This window comes from Orcinus orca, chromosome X, assembly GCF_937001465.1.
Source record: "Orcinus orca chromosome X, mOrcOrc1.1, whole genome shotgun sequence".
NCBI classification, from domain to species: domain Eukaryota; kingdom Metazoa; phylum Chordata; class Mammalia; order Artiodactyla; family Delphinidae; genus Orcinus; species Orcinus orca.
This window is the reverse complement of record NC_064580.1, coordinates 37,582,626-37,601,182: the sequence shown is the minus strand read 5'-3', so window position 1 is coordinate 37,601,182 and position 18,557 is coordinate 37,582,626. Positions and strand designations below refer to the sequence as shown.

Genomic DNA, 18,557 nt, shown 5'->3' with positions numbered 1-18,557 from the left:
TCCTAGGATTCTGTCCATCTGGGTTTCTTTTGTTTGTTTTTTAAAAAAAATTTTTTTCTTAATAATTATTTTTTATTTTAATAACCTTATTTTATTTTATCTTACTTCATTTTATTTTATTTTATCCTCTTTCTACTTTTTCTCCCTCTTACTCTGAGCCGAGTGGATTACAGGCTCTTGGTGCTGCAGCCAGGAGTCAGTGCTGTGCCTCTGAGGTGGGAGAGCCAACTTCAGGACACTGGTCCACAAGAGAACTCCCAGTTCCACGTAATATCAAATGGCGAAAATCTCCCAGAGATCTCCATCTCAACACCAGCACCCGGCTTCACTCAACTACCAGCAAGCTACAGTGCTGGACACCCTGTGCCAAACAACTAGCAAGACAGGAACATAACCCCACCCATTAGCAGAGAGACTGCCTAAAATCATAATAAGGCCGCAGACACCCCAAAACACACCACCAGACGTGGAACTGCCCACCAGAAAGACAAGATCCAGCCTCATCCACCAGAACACAGGCACTAGTCCCCTCCACCAGGAAGCCTACACAACCAACTGAACCAACCTAAGCCACTGGGGACAGACACCAAAAACAATGGAAACTACGAACCTGTAGACTGCAAAAAGGAGACCCCAAACACAGTAAGATAAGCAAAATAAGAAGACAGAAAAACACACAGCACATGAAGGAGCAAGATAAAAACCCACCAGACCTAACAAATGAAGAGGAAATAGGCAGTCTACCTGAAAAAGAATTCAAACTAATGATAGTAAAGATGATGCAAAATCGTGGAAATAGAATAGACAAAATGCAAGAAACATTTAACAAGGACCTAGAAGAACTAAAGAGGAAACAAGCAATGATGACCAACACAATAAATGAAATTAAAAATACTCAAGAAGGGATCAATGGCAGAATAACTGAGGCAGAAGAACGAATAAGTGACCTGGATGATAAAAGAGAGAAAATAACTACTGCAGAGCAGAATAAAGAAAAAAGAATGAAAAGAACTGAGGACAGTCTCAGAGACCTCTGGGACAACATTAAACGCACCAACAATCGAATTATAGGGGTTCCAGAAGAAGAAGAGAAAAAGAAAGGGACTGAAAAAATATTTGAAGAGGTTATAGTTGAAAACTTCCCTAATATGGGAAAGGAAATAGGTCCAGGAAGCACAGAGAGTACCTTACAGGATAAATCCAAGGGGAAACACACCAAGACACATATTAATCAAACTATCAAAAATTAATTACAAAAAATACCTAGAAACAAATGACAATGGAGACACGACGACCCAAAACCTATGGAATGCAACAAAAGCAGTTCTAAGAGGGAAGTTTATAGCAATACAATCCTACCTTAAGAACCAGGAAACATCTCGAATAAACAACCTAACCTTGCACCTAAAGCAATTGGAGAAAGAAGAAGAAAAAAACCCAAAAGTTAGCAGAAGGAAAGAAATCATAAAGATCAGATCAGAAATAAATGAAAAAGAAATGAAGAAAATGATAGCAAAGATCAATAAAACTAAAAGCTAGTTCTTAGAGAAGATAAACAAAACTGATAAACCATTACCCAGACTCATCAAGAAAAAAAGGGAGAAGACCCAAATCAATAGAATTAGAAATGAAAAAGGAGAAGTAACAACTGACACTGCAGAAATACAAAAGATCATGAGAGACGTCTACAAGCAACTATACGCCAATCAAATGGACAACCTGGAAGAAATGGACAAATTCTTAGAAAACCACAACCTGTCAAGACTAAATCAAGAAGAAATACAAAATATGAACAGACAAATCACAAGCACTGAAATAGAAACTGTAATTAAAAACCTTCCAATAGGGCTTCCCTGGTGGTGCAGTGGTTGAGAGTACGCGTGCCGATGTAGGGTACACGGCTTCGTGCCCCGGTCCGGGAAGATCCCACATACCACGGAGCGGCTGGGCCCGTGAGCCATGACGGCTGAGCCTGCGCGTCTGGAGCATGGGTTAAGCAATGGGAGAGGCCACAACAATGAGAGGCACGCGTACCACACACACACACAAAAAAAACCTTCCAACAAACAAAACCACAGGACCAGATGGCTTCACAGGCGAATTCTATCAAACATTTAGAGAAGAGCTAAGACCTATCCTTCTCAAAATCTTCCAAAATATAGCAGAGGGAGGAACACTCCCAAAATCATTCTACGAGGCCACCATCATCCTGATACCAAAACTAGACAAAGATGTCACAAAGAAAGAAAACTACAGGCCAATATCACTGATGAACACATATGCAAAACTCACAAACAGAATCCAACAGCACATTAAAAGGATCATACACCAAGACCAAGTGGGGTTTATTCCAGGAATGCAAGGATTTTTCAATATACGCAAATCAATCAACATGATACACCATATTAACAAATTGAAGGAGAAAAACCATATGATCATCTCAATAGATGCAGAGAAAGCTTTCGACAAAATTCAACACCGATTTATGATAAAAACCCTGCAGAAAGTAGACATACAGGCAACTTTCCTCAACATAATAAAGAACATAGATAACAAACCCACAGCGAACATCGTCCTCAATGGTGAAAAACCGAAACCATTTCCACTAAGATCAGGAGCAACACAAGGTTGCCAACCCTCACCACTCTTATTCAACATAGTTTTGGAAGTTTTAGTCACAGCAATCAGAGAAGAAAAGGAAATAAAAGGAATCCAAATCGGAAAAGAAGGAAAGCTGTCACTGTTTGCAGATGACATGATACTATACATAGAGAATCCTAAAGATGCTACCAGAAAACTATTAGAGCTAATCAATGAATTTGGTAAAGTAGCAGGATACAAAATTAATGCACAGAAATCTCTTGCATTCCTAAACACTAATGATGAAAAATCGGAAAGTGAAATCAAGAAAACACTCCCATTTACCATTGCAACAAAAAGAATAAAATATCTAGGAATAAACCTACCTAGGGAGACAAAAGACCTGTATGCAGAAAATTATAAGACACTGATGAAAGAAATTAAGTATGATACAAATAGATGGAGAGATATACCATGTTCTTGGATTGGAAGAATCAACATTGTGAAAATGACTCTACTACCCAAAGCAATCTACAGATTCAATGCAATCCCTATCAAACTACCACTGGCATTTTTCACAGAACTAGAACAAAAACTTTCACAATTTCTATGGAAACACAAAAGACCCCGAATAGCCAAAGCAATCTTGAGAACGAAAAACGGAGCTGGAGGAATCAGGCTCCCTGACTTCAGACTATACTACAAAGCTACAGTAATCAAGACGGTAAGGTACTGGCACAAAAACAGAAAGATAGATCAATGGAACAGGATAGAAAGCCCAGAGATAAACCCACACACATATGGTCACCTTATCTTTGATAAAGTAGGCAGGAATGTACAGTGGAGAAAGGACAGCCTCTTCAATAAATGGTGCTGGGAAAACTGGACAGGTACATGTAAAAGTATGAGATTAGAACACTCCCTAACACCATACACAAAAATAGGCTCAAAATGGATTAAAGACCTAAATGTAAGGCCAGAAACTATCAAACTCTTAGAGGAAAACATAGGCAGAACACTCTATGACATAAATCACAGCAAGATCCTTTCTGACCCACCTCCTAGAGTAATGGAAATAAAAACAAAAATAAACAAATGGGACCTAATGAAACTTCAAAGCTTTTGCACAGCAAAGGAAACCATAAACAAGACCAAAAGACAACCCTCAGAATGGGAGAAAATATTTGCAAATGAAGCAACTGACAAAGGATTAATCTCCAAAATTTACAAGCAGCTCATGCAGCTCAATAACAAAAAAACAAACAACCCAATCCAAAAATGGGCAGAAGACCTAAATAGACATTTCTCCAAAGAACATATACAGACTGCCAACAAACACATGAAAGAATGCTCAACATCATTAATCATTAGAGGAATGCAAATCAAAACTACAATGAGATATCATCTCACACCAGTCAGAATGGCCATCATCAAAAAGTCTACAAACAATAAATGCTGGAGAGGGTGTGGACAAAAGGGAACACTCTTGCACTGCTGCTGGGAATGTGAATTGGTACAGCCACTATGGAGAACAGTATGGAGGTTCCTTAAAAAACTGCAAATAGAACTACCATATGACCCAGCAATCCCACTAGTGAGCATATACCCTGAGAAAACCATAATTGAAAAAGAGTCATGAACCAAAATATTCACTGCAGCTCTACTTACAATAGCCCGGACATGGAAGCAACCTAAGTGTCCATCATCGGATGAATGGATAAAGAAGATATGGCCCATATATACAATAGACTATTACTCAGCCATAAAAGGAAACGAAATTGAGTTATTTGTAGTGAGGTGGATGGACCCAGAGTCTGTCATACAGAGTGAAGTAATTCAGAAGGAGAAAGACAAATTCCGTTTATTAACGCATATATGTGGAATCTAGAAAAATGGTACAGATGAACCTATTTGCAGGGCAGGAATAGAAAGGCAGATGTAGAGAACAGACGTGTCGACCTGTGTATAAACCATGAAAGGAAAGGACTGATAAAGTTGAATTAAATTAAAAACTAAAAAGTTCTGTTTACAGAAGACACCATAAACATACCAAAAAGATAAGCCACGAACCTGGAGATGATGCTAGTGGCACACCTAAATGACAAAGAATTATCATCAGTAATTTGTAAAGAACTTCAAGAAATCACTTTTTTTAAAAAAATTTATTTATTTTATTTTTGACTGCATTGGGTCTTTGTTGCTGCGTGTTGGCTTTCTCTTGTTGCGGCGAGCAGGGGCTACTCTTCACTGTGGTGCGTGGGCTTCTCATTGTGGTGGCTTCTCTTGTGGAGCACGGGCTCTAGGCACACGGGCTTCAGTAGTTGTAGCACACAGGCTCAGCAGTTGTGGGTCGTGGGCTCTAGAGCACAGGCTCAGTAGTTGTGGCTCAGGGGCTCTAGAACGCAGGCTCAGTAGTTGTGGCACACAGGCTTAGTTGCTCCATGGCATGTGGGATCTTCCCAGACCAGGGATTGAACCTGTGTCCCCTGCATTGGCAGGCGGATTGTTAAGCACTGTGCCACGAGGGAAGCCCAAAAAAATCACTTTAAAAAGAGAAAAAAATGGACTTCCCTGGTGGTGCAGTGGTTAAGAATCTGCTTAGGGTTCGAGCCCTAGTCCGGGAAGATGCCACATGCCGCGGAGCAAGTAAGCCCGTGCACCACATCTTCTGAACCTGCGCTCTAGAGCCTGCGTGCCACAACTACTGAGACCACATGCTGCAACTACTGAAGCCCATGCGCCTAGAGCCCGTGCTCCGCAACAAGAGAAGCCACTGCAATGAGAAGCCTGCACACTGCAACAAAGAATAGCCCCCGCTCACCGCAACTAGAGAAAGCCTGCATGCAGCAGCGAAGACCCAACACAGCCAAAAATAAAATAAAATAAATTTTTTTAAAGAGAAAAAAATGAGCAAATATATAAACAGGCAACTCGCAGAAGATAAAATTTAAATGGCCTTTCTTGAAACTCACAAATAATCAGGAAAATTAGAAATTAAAGTCTTAATAATGGATTTCACATTCCACTAACAGCAGACTATGTGATTTGGACCAACCCTCATACTTAAGACAACTGAAAGAGTTGACTGAAATATTTAAAACATCTGTTTAGAGATGTTAGTAAACTAACAAGATAGTGAAGAATTACAGGGCCAGGATTGGGAGGAAACTGATGCCCAAGGGAGGGAGCATTTAGGGCCACTTTCCTCTGGGGATATTTGCCCACTCCACAGGAGGCGGCCAAGAGACCCAGTAGCACCTGGGACAGCTTCCCAGGGGTGGGGGGAAGGGATGAAAGTCAGGGCATATTGCGGGGGGTGTTTGAGGAGGGACTAGTGAACTTCCCTCACTTTCAGTGGGGACCCTGAAAGTCTGCCTCCTAGGAGTAATGGTGACCCATCAGTAGACAGACCCTCTCAGTGATGCTCAGCTTCAAACCTTCTCAAGCCCTGACATTCAGTGGAAGTAATCCCAGATTGCTTGTGCCAGGTGCCTCGCAGAAGAAAATGTCATTCCTCTCTGGAGGAAGAGATCATCATCCTAGCCCTCAATTATTTTCCACAAATATTTAGCAAATACAATGTCTGACGAACAACATGAGGAGAAAATAGGCAAACAGATGGATACATCTGTATAAATAAATAACACTAATGTTTGGTTGGATTTTAAATATACACAGAATTAAAATACATGCTAATTCTGACATATAAGTTGGGAAGGAAGAAAAGAAATCAATATGTCTTAAGGGCTTTACATTGTCAAGGGAGAGGGTATGAGCATTAATTGTTAAATTTTTGTGAGTCAAGGATGCAAGTTTACAGTAACCACTAAAAGAAAAATAAAAGAGGGACCTCCCTGGTGGTCCAGTGGTAAAGAATCTGCCTTCCAATGCAGTGGATGAAGGTTTGAACCCTGGTTGGACAACTAAGATCCCACATGCCGTGGGGTAACTAAGCCTGCACGCCACAACTACTGAGCCCGCATGCCTCAATGAGAGAGCCCGTGTGCCGCAAACTACAGAGCCCACGCACTCTAGAGCCTGCACGCCACAACTAAAGAGCCCATGTGCCCTAGAGCCTCTTCACCACAATTAGAGAAGAGAAAACCCACACGCCACAACTAGAGAGAAGCCCATGCACCACAACTAGAGAAGACCGTGCGCCGCAACAGAAGATCCCACATGCCTCAATGAAGATCCTGCATGCTGCAACTAAGACCCGAAGCAGCCATAAATGAATGAATGAATGAATGAGTGTGTAACTTCCAAGCTAATAAAATGATCAATCCAAAAGAAGGCAAGAAAGAAGAGAAACAATAATAATAGTATAGAAGGGACAAATTGAAGGCCCTTAGTAAGAAAGTAAATGTAAACCCGAATATATTTTAAATTCTTCATTAAATGGAAATACACTAAATGCTCCAATTGAAAGAAAAAGATGGTCAGACTGTACTTTTAAAAATTTTAGTCTCTAGACTTACGAGACACATCTTAAGCATTAGGTAAAGGTTTACAATAAAAAGGACAGAAAAGATATATTGTTAAAACACTAGCCAAAAGAAGCCAGTAAGCTATATTAATTTTAAAGAAAATAGACTTTTAAGGCAAAAAGCATTACCAGAGATCATTTCATCATGATAAAAAAGTTCAATCCACTAGGAAAAATAACAGTTCTATACTGGTAATTACCTAATAACCCAGCCTCAAAGTAAAGGGAAAAAATGACAGAACTTCAAGGAGTAATAGACAAATCACTGTAATAGTGGGCTATTTTAACATACCTCTCTTGGTAATGATATGCAAGCAGACAAAAAATTAGTAGGAATATAGAAGATTTGAACTACAGGGACTTCCCTGGCAGTCCAGTGGTTAAGACTCCGTGCTTCCATTGCAGGGGGCATGGGTTCAATCCTTGGTCAGGGAACTATGATCCCACATGCTGCATGGCGCGGCCAAAAAAAAGATTTGAACAACATCAAACACCTAGGAATAAGTCTAACAGAAGACGTGCAAGACTCCTATGTAGGTTATAGTTTATAAAACGTTATTGGAAAACTTGAAAGAGGACCTAAATAAAGGGAGAAATACACAATAGTCATGGCTGGGAATATGCAACATCATAAAGATGTTAATTTTCCTCAAAATGGTCTACAGATTCAATGCAATCAAATTTAAAATTTCGAGGGCTGTGGTGTTTTGTTTTGTTTTTTGGTTTTTTATTTGTGGAACTTGACAAACTGATCATAAAATTTGAATGAAAATTCCAAGGATCTAGAATAGTAAAAGCAATATTGAAGGAGAAGAACAAGGTATGAGAACTTCCTCTAAAGACTTTTTTTTCATTGAAATATAGTTGATTTATAATATTGAGTTAGTTTCAGGTGTACAGTATAGTGAGTCAGGGTTTTTTTGGCAAATTATGTTCCATTATAGGTTATTACAAGATATTGGGTATAATTCCCTATGCTATACAGTAAACACTTGTCGCTTCTTTATTTTATGTATAGTAATTTGTATCTATTAATCCCATACTCATAATTTGTCCCTCCCTGCCTCTCTCTTCCCTTTGGTAACCATAAGTTTGTTTTCTATGTCTGTGACTCTGAAGACTTTTAAGATTTACCATAAAGCTATAGTAAGTAAACAAGTGTGATATTAGCACAAGGACAGATATATAAACCAATGGAATTGAATAGCTCAGAAAGAGTCCCAGCATATCTGGACATTGGCAGAGTGGTGAGCAGTGGGAGAAGGACAGTCTTTTCAATAAATAATGTGAGGACGATTGGATAAACATGTGAAAAAAAATAATTCTTGATCCCTACTTTACATCAGACACACAAATCAACTCTGGACAGAATACAGATCTAAATGTGAAAGGCAAAACAATAAAGCTTCTACAAAGTAGTATTCTAGAATATCCTTATAATGTAGGATAGGAAAAGATGATTTAAACAAGACACAAAAAGCATAAACCATAAAGAAAGAGACTGGTTAATTAGACTATTAAATTTAGGATCTTAAGAATGAACTAAGACTATCAAAAGACAGGATTAAGAAGTTGAAAAGGCAAGCCATAGAATGGGAGAAAAATATTACAAAATATATATGGCAACGGGTGATTTCCTACAAATCAATAAGACAGACAACCAAACAACCAAACAAAAATGTATGAGACTTCAACACATACCTCACAAGAGTGGATATCCAACTAACCAATAAATATATTCTCAACATCAGTAGAAATCAGGGGAGTGTACAGTAAAACATCACTATACACTCCACTCATCACTATACACTCAACACATCAAGGTATCACTATACACTCAACACACTGGTGGTGTCAAATAGTAGCAAGTACTGGTAATGATGTGGAGGAATGGGGACTTCATACACTATGGAAGGGAATGTAAACCAGCAAACAGTTTGGTGTTATCAACTAAAGTTGAAGATATGAATAACCCATGACCCAGTTATTCCAATCCTTGGTATATATACAATGGAAATGCACATACTTGTATAGAATATTAATATGTACAAGAATATTAATTGTAGCATTATTCTTAAGACCCCCAAAGTGGAAATAATCCAGATATCTAGCAGCAGTAGAATAAATAAGTATATAAATTGTAGTATATTCATGCAATGAGATACTACATAGCAAGGAAGATGGGCAAACAATAGCCACACAAAACAACATGGATAAAACTCACAAATATAATGTCAAATAAAAAGAAGCTACACACAAAGGAATACGTAGAGTATGATTCCATTTACCTAAACATTGAAAACAAGCAAAACTGTAGTGTTCAAAGATACTTGCTATACAGATGGCCAACAGGCACATGAAAAGATGCTCAACATCGCTAATTATTAGAGAAATGCAAATCAAAACTACAGTGAGATATCACCTCATACCAGTCAAAATGGCCATCATCAAAAAATCTACAAATAATAAATGCTGGAGAGGGTGTGGAGAAAAGGGAACCCTCCTACACTGTTGGTGGGAATGTAAATTGGTACAGCCACTATGGAGAACAGTATGGTGTTTCCTTAAAAAAACAAAAAAGAACTACCATATGACCCAGCAATCCCACTCCTGGGCTTATATCCAGAAAAGACAAAAACTCTAATTTGGGGCTTCCCTGGTGGTGCAGTGGTTGAGAGTCCGCCTGCCAATGCAGGGGACGTGCACCAGCTCCCTCACTTACATCGGTTAATCCATCCACCTGCCTACTTCATCCCTCCACTTGGATGTCGAATAGGCATCTTAAACTCACCAAGGCCCAACCATAAGCAAAATGAAAAGACAACCTACACAATGGGAGAAAATATTTTTCTCCCAGCAAATGCTGTGGCCAATAAGGGATTAATTTCCAAATATACAAACCATTCATACAGCTCAATATGAAAAAAACAAACCGAATCAAAAAATGGGCAGAAGACCTAAACAGATGTTAATCCAAAGAAGACATCAGATGGCCAATAAGCACATGAAAAGATGCTCAACATCACTAAATATTAGAGGAATGCCAATCAAAACTACAATGAGGTATAACATCACACCAGTCAGAATGGCCTCCATCAAAATTTCCACAAATAATAAATGCTAGAGAGGATGTGGAGAAATGTGAACCCTCCTACACTGTTGGTGGGAAGGTAAATTGGTACAGCCACTATGGAGAACAGTAGGGAGGTTCCTTAAAACGTAAAAATAGAGTTACCATATGCTCCAATAATCCCACTCACAGGCATATATCCAGAGAAAACTCTAATTCAAAAAGATACATCCAGGGCTTCCCTGGTGGCGCAGTGGTTGAGAGTCCACCTGCCGATGCAGGGGACATGAGTTCGTGCCCCAGTCCAGGAAGATCCCACATGCCGCGGAGCGGCTGGGCCCATGAGCCATGGCCGCTGAGCCTGCATGTCTGGAGCCTGTGCTCCGCAACGGGAGAGGCCACAACAGTGAGAGGCCCGCGTACCGCAAAAAAAAAAAAAAAAAAAATAGATACATCCACCCCAACATTCAAAGGAGCACTATTTACAATAGCCAAGACATGGAAGCAACCTAAATGTCTATCAACAGATGAATGGATAAAGAAGATGTGGCACATATATACAATGGAATATTAGTCACCCATAAAAATGAATGAAATAATGCCGTTTGCAGCAACATGGATGGACCTACAGATTATAACACTAAGTGAAGTCAGACAGTGAAAGACAAATGTCATATGATATCACTTATATGTGGAATCTAAAAACAAACGATACATGTGAACTTATTTACGAAACAGAAACAGACTGGTTCAAGATGATGGAGTAGAAGGACGTGCACTCACCTCTTCTTGCAAGAGCACCGAAATCACAACTAATTGTTGAACAACCATCGACAAGAAGACACTGGAACCCACCAAAAAAGATACCCCAGATCCAAAGACAAAGGGGAAGTCACAATGAGATGGTAGGAAGGGTGAAATCATGATAAAATCAAATCCCATAACTGCCCAGTGGGCGACCCACAAACTGGAAAACAATTATACCACAGAAGTTCTCCCATTGGAGTAAAGGTACTGAGCCCCACATCAGGCTTCCCAGCCTGTGGTCCAGCAACGGAGGTAGGAATCCCCAGAGCATCTGACTTTGAACGCCAGAGGGATCTGATTGCAGGACTTCCACAGGACTGGGGGAAACAGAGGCTCCATTCGTGGAGGGCACGCACAAAGACTTGTGTGCACCAGGACCCAGGGGAAAGGAGCAGTGACCCCATAGGAGACTGAACCAAATCTAACTCCTAGGGTTGAAGGGTCTCCTGCAGAGGTGGGGTAGGGGGTGGCTGTGGCCTACCACGGGGACAAGGACACTGGCAGCAGCAGTTCTGGGAAGTACTCTTCAGCATGAGCCCTCTGGGAGGCCACCAGTAGCCCCACCATACAGCCTGTAGGCGCCAGTGCTGGGTCGCCTCAGGCCAAAAAACTAACAGGGAGGGAACACAGCCCCACCCATCAGCAGACAAGCAGATTAAAGTTTACTGAGCACTGACCCTGCCCACCAGAGCAAGACTAAGCTCTACCCACCACCAGTCCCTCCCATCAGGAAGCTTGCACAAGCCTCTTAGATAGCCTCATCTACCAGATGGCAGAAGCAAGAAAAACTAAAATCCTGCAGCCTGCAGAACGAAAACCACAATCACAGAAACTTGGACAAAATGAAAAGGCAAAGGATCAAGTCCCAGATGAAGGAACAAGATAAAACCCCAGAAAAACAACCAAATGAAGTAGAGATAGGTAACCTTCCAGAAAAAGAATTCAGAATAATGATAGTGAAGATGATCCAGGATCTCAGGAAAAGAATGGAGGCAAAGATTGAGAAGATGTAAGAAATGTTTAACAAAGACCTAGAAGAACTAAAGAACAAACAAACAGAGATGAACAATACAATAACTAAAATGAAAAATACACTAGAAGAAATCAATAGTAGAATAACTGAGGCAGAAGAACGGATAAGTGACCTGGAAGACAGAATGGTGGAAATCACTGCCGCAGAACAGAAGAAAAAAGAATGAAAAGAAATGAAGACAGTCTAAGAGACTTCTGGGACAACATGAAACACACCAACATTCACATTATAGGGGTCCCAAAAGGAGAAGAGAGAGAGAAAGGACCTGAGAAAATATTTGAAGACATAATAGCTGAAAACTTCTCTAACATGGGAAAGGAAACACTCAACCACGTCCAGGAAGCGCAGAGAGTCCCAGGCAGGATAAACGAAAGGAGGAACATGCCGAGACACACAGTAATCAGACTGACAAAAATTAAAGACAAAAAAAAATATATGAAAAACAACAAGGGAAAAATGACAAATAACATACAAGGGAATTCCCATAAGGTTATCAGCTGATTTCTTAGCAGAAACTCTTCAAGTCAAAAGGAAGTGGCATGATATATTTAAAGTGATGAAAGGGAAGAACCTACAACCAAAAATACTCTACCCAGCAAGGCCCTCATTCAGATTTGAGGGAGAAATCAAAAGCTTTACAGAAAAGCAAAAGCTAAGAGAATTCAGCACCACCAGAACAGCTTTGCAACCAATGCTAAAGGAACTCCTCTAGGCGGGAAAGAGACTAGCAACTTAAAAAAAAAATGGGGGGCTTCCCTGGTGGTGCAGTGGTTGGGAGTCCACTTGCCGATGCAGAGGACACGGGTTCGTGCCCCAGTCTGGGAGGATCCCACATGCCGCGGAGCAGCTGGGCCCGTGGGCCATGGCCGCTGAGCCTCGGCGTCCGGAGGCTGTGCTCCGCAACGGGAGAGGCCACGATAGTGAGAGGCCTGCGTACAGAAAAGAAAAAAAAAAAAACCACAAGAGAATAAAAGAGAAAGGGAAGAAAAAAGACCTACAAGAACAAACCCAAAACAATTAAGAAAATGGCAATAGGAATATTGATAATCACCTTAAATGTAAACAGATTAAATGTGCCAACCAAAAGACACAGACTGGCTGAGTAGATACGAAAACAAGACTGTATATATGCTGTCTACAAGAGACCCACCTGAGACCTAGGGACACATACAGACTGAAAGTGATGGGATGGAAGAAGCTATTCCACACAAATGGAAATCAAAAGAAAGCTGCAGTAGCAATACTCACATCAGACAAAATAGACCTTAAAATAAAGACTGTTATAAGAGACAATGAAAGACACTACATAATGATCAAGGGATCGATCCAAGAAGAAGATATATGGGTGCACCCAACATAGGAGCACCTCAATGTATAAGGCAAATACTAACAGCCATAAAGGGAAAAATAGACAGTAACATAATAATAGTGGGGGACTTTAAAACCCCACTTTCATCAATGGACAGATCATCCAGACAGAAAATCAATAAGGTAACACGTCTTAAATGACACATTAGACCAGATGAACTTAACTGACATTTATAAAGCATTCCATCCAAAAGTAGCAGAATACACATTCTTCTCAAGTGCACAGGGCACATTCTCCAGAATTGACCACATCCTGGGCCACAAGGCGAGCCTTGGTAAATGTAAGAAAATTGAAATCATATCAAGCATCTTTTCTGATCACAACACTATGAGATTAGAAATAAACTACACAAGGGACTTCCCTGGTGGTGCACTGGTTAAGAATCTGCCTGCCAATGCAGGGGACATGGGTTCAACCCCTGGTCCAGGAAGATCTCACATATCATGGAGCAACTAAGCCCTTGTGCCACAACTACTGAGCCTGCGCTCTAGAGCCCATGAGCCGCAACTACTGAGCCTACGAGCCACAACTACTAAAGCCCATGTGCCAAGAGCCCAGGCTCTGCAACAAGAGAAGCCACCACAATGAGAAGACCGCACACCACAATGAAGAGCAGTCCCCACTTGCCACAACTAGAGAAAGTCTGCGTGCAGCAACGAAGACCCAATGCAGCTAAAAATAAATAAATAATAATTTTTTTAAAAAAAGAAATAAACTACAAGAAAAAACTATAAAAAAATGAATATGTGAAGGATAAACAATATGCTATTAAACAACCAATGGATCACTGAAGAAATCAAAGAGGAAATCAGAAAAATACCTAGAGACAAATGAAAATGAAAGCACAATGATCCAAAACCTATGGGATGCAGCAAAAGCAGTTCTAAGAGGCAAGTTTATAGCAATAAAATCTTACCTCAGGAAACAAGAAAAGTCTCAAATAAACAACCTAACCTTACACCTAAAGCCACTAGAGAAAGAAGAACAAACAAAAACTTAAAGTTAGTAGAAGGAAAGAAATCATAAAGATCAGAGCAGAAATAAATAGAGACAAAGAAAACAATAACAAAGATCAATGAAACTAGAAGCTGGTTCTTTGAAAAGATAAACAAAACTGATAAACCTTAAGCCATGGACTTCCCTGGTGGCACAGTGATTAAGAATCTGCCTGCCGGGCTTCCCTGATGGTGCAGTGGTTGAGAGTCTGCCTGCTGATGCAGGGGACACGGGTTCGTGCCCTGGTCTGGGAAGATCCCACATGCCGCAGAGCAGCTAGGCCCGTGAGCCATGGCCACTGAGCCTGCGCGTCCAGAGCCTGTGCTCTGCAACGGGAGAGGCCCGCATATCACACACACAAAAAAAAGAATCCGCCTGCTAATGCAGGGGACACAGGTTCGAGCCCTGGTCTGGGAAGATCCCACATGCCATGGAGCATCTAAGCCCATGCACCACAACTACTGAGCTAGAGCTCTAGAGCCCACAAGCCACAACTACTGAAGCCCTGTGCGCCTAGAGCCTGTGCTCCGCAATACGAGAAGCCACCGCAACGAGAAGCCCATGCACTGCAACGAAGAGTAGCCCCCACTCACCACAACTAGAGAAAGCCCGCACACAGCAATGAGGAACCAATTCAGCCAAAAGAAAACCTTTATCCAGACTCATCAAGAAAGGGAAAGGACTCAAATTAATAAAATTAGAAATGAAAAAGGAGAAGTTACAACTGACACTGCAGAAATACAAAAGATCATAAGAGACTACTACAAGCAACTATATGCCAATAAAATGGACAACTTGGAAGAAATGGACAAATTCTTAGAAAGGTACAGTCTCCAAAGACTGAACCAGGACGAAATAGAATATATGAACAGACCAATCACAAGCACTGAAATTGAAACTGTGATTAAAAATCTTCCAACAAACAAAAGCCCAGGACCTGATGGTTTCATAGGCAAATTCTATCAAACATTTAGAGAAGAGCTAACACCTATCCTTCTGAAACTGTTCCAAAAAATTGCAGAGGAAGGAAAACTCCCAAACCCATTCTATGAGGCCACCATAACCCTGATACCAAACCCAGACAAAAATACCACAAACAAACGAAAACTACAGGCCAATATCACTGATGAACTTAGATGCAAAAATTCTCAACAAAATACTAGCAATCCAAACCCAACAATACATTAAAAGGATCATACACCATGATCAAGTGGAATTTATCCCAGGGATGCAATGATTTTTCAGTATCAGCAAGTCAATCAGTGTGATACACCACATCAACAAACTGAAGAATAAAAACCATATGATCATCTCAATAGATGCAGAAAAAGCTCGTCCGCACCCATTTATGATAAAAACTCTCCAGAAAGTGGGCATAGAGGAAACATACCTCAACATAATAAAGGCTATATACAACAAACCTACAGCTAACAGCATACTCAATGGTGAAAACTGAAAACGTTTCCTCTAAGATCAGGAACAAGACAAGATGTTCACCCACTCTCGCCACCTTCAACGTAGTTCTGAAGTCCTAGCTACAGCAATCAGAGAAGAAAAAGAAATAAAAGGAATCCCAATTGGAAAAGAAGACGTTAAACTGTCACTGTTTGCAGATGACATGATACTATACATAGAAAATCCTACAGACGCTACCAGAAAACTACTAGAGCTCATCAATGAATTTGGTAAAGTTGCAGGTTACAAAATTAATACAAAGAAATCTGTTGCATTTCTATACACTAACAATGAAAGATCAGAAGGAGAAATTAAGGAAACAATCCCATTTACCATTGCAACAAAAAGAATAAAATGCCTAAGAATAAACCTATCTAAGGAGACAAAACCTGTACTTTAAAAAACTATAAGATGCTGATGAAAGAAATCAAAGAAGACACAAACAAATGGAAAGATATACCATGTTCGTGGATTGGAAGAATCAATATTGTCAAAATGACTATACTACCCAAGGCAATCTACAGATTCAATGCAATCCCTATCAAACTACCAATGGCATTTTTCACAGAACTGGTACAAAAAGTCTTAAAATTTGTATGGAGGCACAAAAGACCCTGAATAACCAAAGCAATCTTGAGAAAGAAAAAAGGAGCTGGAGGAATCAGGGTCCCTGACTTCAGACTATACTACAAAGCTATAGTCATCAAAACAGTATGGTACTGGCACAAAAATAGAAATATAGATCAATGGAATAGGATAGAAAGCCCAGAAATAAACCCATGCACCTATGGTCAATTAATCTATGACAAAGGAGGCAAGACTACACAATGGAGGAAAGAGTCTCTTCAACAAATGGTGCTGGGAAAACTGGACAGCTACATGTAAAAAAATGAAATTAGATCATTCTTTAACACCATATATAAAAATAAGCTCAAAAGGGATTAAAGACCTAAATGTGAGACTGGACACTATAAAACTCCTAGAGGAAAACATAGGCAGAACACTCTCTGACATAAACCGCAGCAATATCTTTTTCAATCCACCTCCCAGAATAATGGAAATGAAAACAAAAATAAACAAATGGGACCTAATTAAACTCAAAAGTTGTTGCACAGCAAAGGAAACCATAAGGGCTTATGCTGACGGAGCAGAGCCAGCAGTGCCAGCATGGTGCTGCTCGAGAGTGAGCAGTTCCTGAAGGAGCTGACCAGGTTCCTCCAGAAGTGCTGGTTGTCAGGCAGCATGTTCATCACCCTGAAGAAGTATGATGGTCGAACTAAACCCATTCCAAGGAAGGGTTCTGTGGAGGGTTTTGAGCCCTCAGATAACAAGTGTCTGTTAAGAGCTACTGATGGGGAAAAGAAGATCAGCACTGTGGTGAGCTCCAAAGAAGTAAGTTTCAGATGGCTTATTCAAACCTACTGAGAGCTAACATGGATGGGCTGAAGAAGAGGGACAAAAAGAGCAAGAGTAAGAAGAGCAAAGCAGCGCAGTGAAGGGTACCAGATTTCCCGCTTTCACCAGCTAACCACTGAATTGCTACTTTTCCTTTGGTTTTTACTTTTGGCCACAAAGCTGGGTTTCTGATTCCCCTACAATAACTGTTTTCATGTGAGATTAGGGTCATTTTTGGATGGAAGAAGGGCTGTAGTGTTTACAGGGTAGCTACAAGAAGCCAGTTTATTTTAGATCTGGCTAAGTGGTCTGTGTTGTATGTTTATATGTTTCTGGATAATAGTTTACGGTCTCTGTAGCCGTCTGTGAAGAGCACTGTATCATTAAACCTGTATTTATCAGCACTGACCATCTTTTATTCCTTTTCCCACCCCATAAAAAGATTCTGGCAATAGCTCCTCATTCTGGAATGATGTGATTATGAATAGGCTTTAGGCCCTGTCTTATGGGTTACTGGAATTGAAACCTGACAACTTTATAAAAAAGTTGTGTTATTTCATGGGTATTTTTCCCAACTTGCTGTATAATTTTATCATCATAGTTCCTTTAGCAAATTTGAATGAGTTCTCATAGCCAAATGAGAGTTTGCTTAATCAAACTAAGGATAAGCCTATTACAAAATCAAGAATAAAGATTCCAAGTTAAAAAAAAGAAGAAGGAAACCATAAACAAAACGAAAAGACAACCTACAGATTGGGAGAAAATATTTGCAAATGATGTGACCAACAAAGGATTAGTCTCCAAAATTTACAAACAGTTCATGAGGCTTAATATCATCAAAAGAAACAACCTAATCAAAAAATGGGCAGAAGACCTAAATAGACATTTCTCCAAAGAAGATATACAGATGGCCAAGAGGCACATGAAAAGATGTTTAACATCGCTAATTATTAGAGAAATGAAAATCAAAACTACAAGGAGATATCACCTCACACCAGTCAAAATGGCTATCACCAAAAAATCCACAAACAATAAATGCTGGATAGGGTGTGGAGAGAAGGGAACCCTCCTACACTGTTAGAAATGTAAATTGGTATAGCCACTATGGAGATCAGTATGGAGGTTCCTTAAAAAACTAAAAATAGAGCTACCATATGACCCTGCAATCCCACTCCTGGGCATATATCCAGAAAAAAACATGGTCCGAAAGGATACATGCGCCATAATGTTCATTGCAGCACTGTTTACAATAGCCAAGACATGGAAGCAACCTCAATGTTCACAGACAGATGAATGGATAATGAAGATGTGGTACATATAAACAAAGGAATATTACTCAGGCATTAAAAAGAATGAAATAATGCCA

At 40.1% G+C, this 18,557-nt stretch overlaps 1 pseudogene; it reads left to right on the top strand.

The window, feature by feature from the left end:
* Positions 1-16,938: 16,938 nt before the first annotated feature.
* LOC101284447 (signal recognition particle 14 kDa protein-like) lies at positions 16,939-17,883 on the top strand (annotated as a pseudogene).
* The last annotated feature ends 674 nt before the right edge of the window (positions 17,884-18,557 follow it).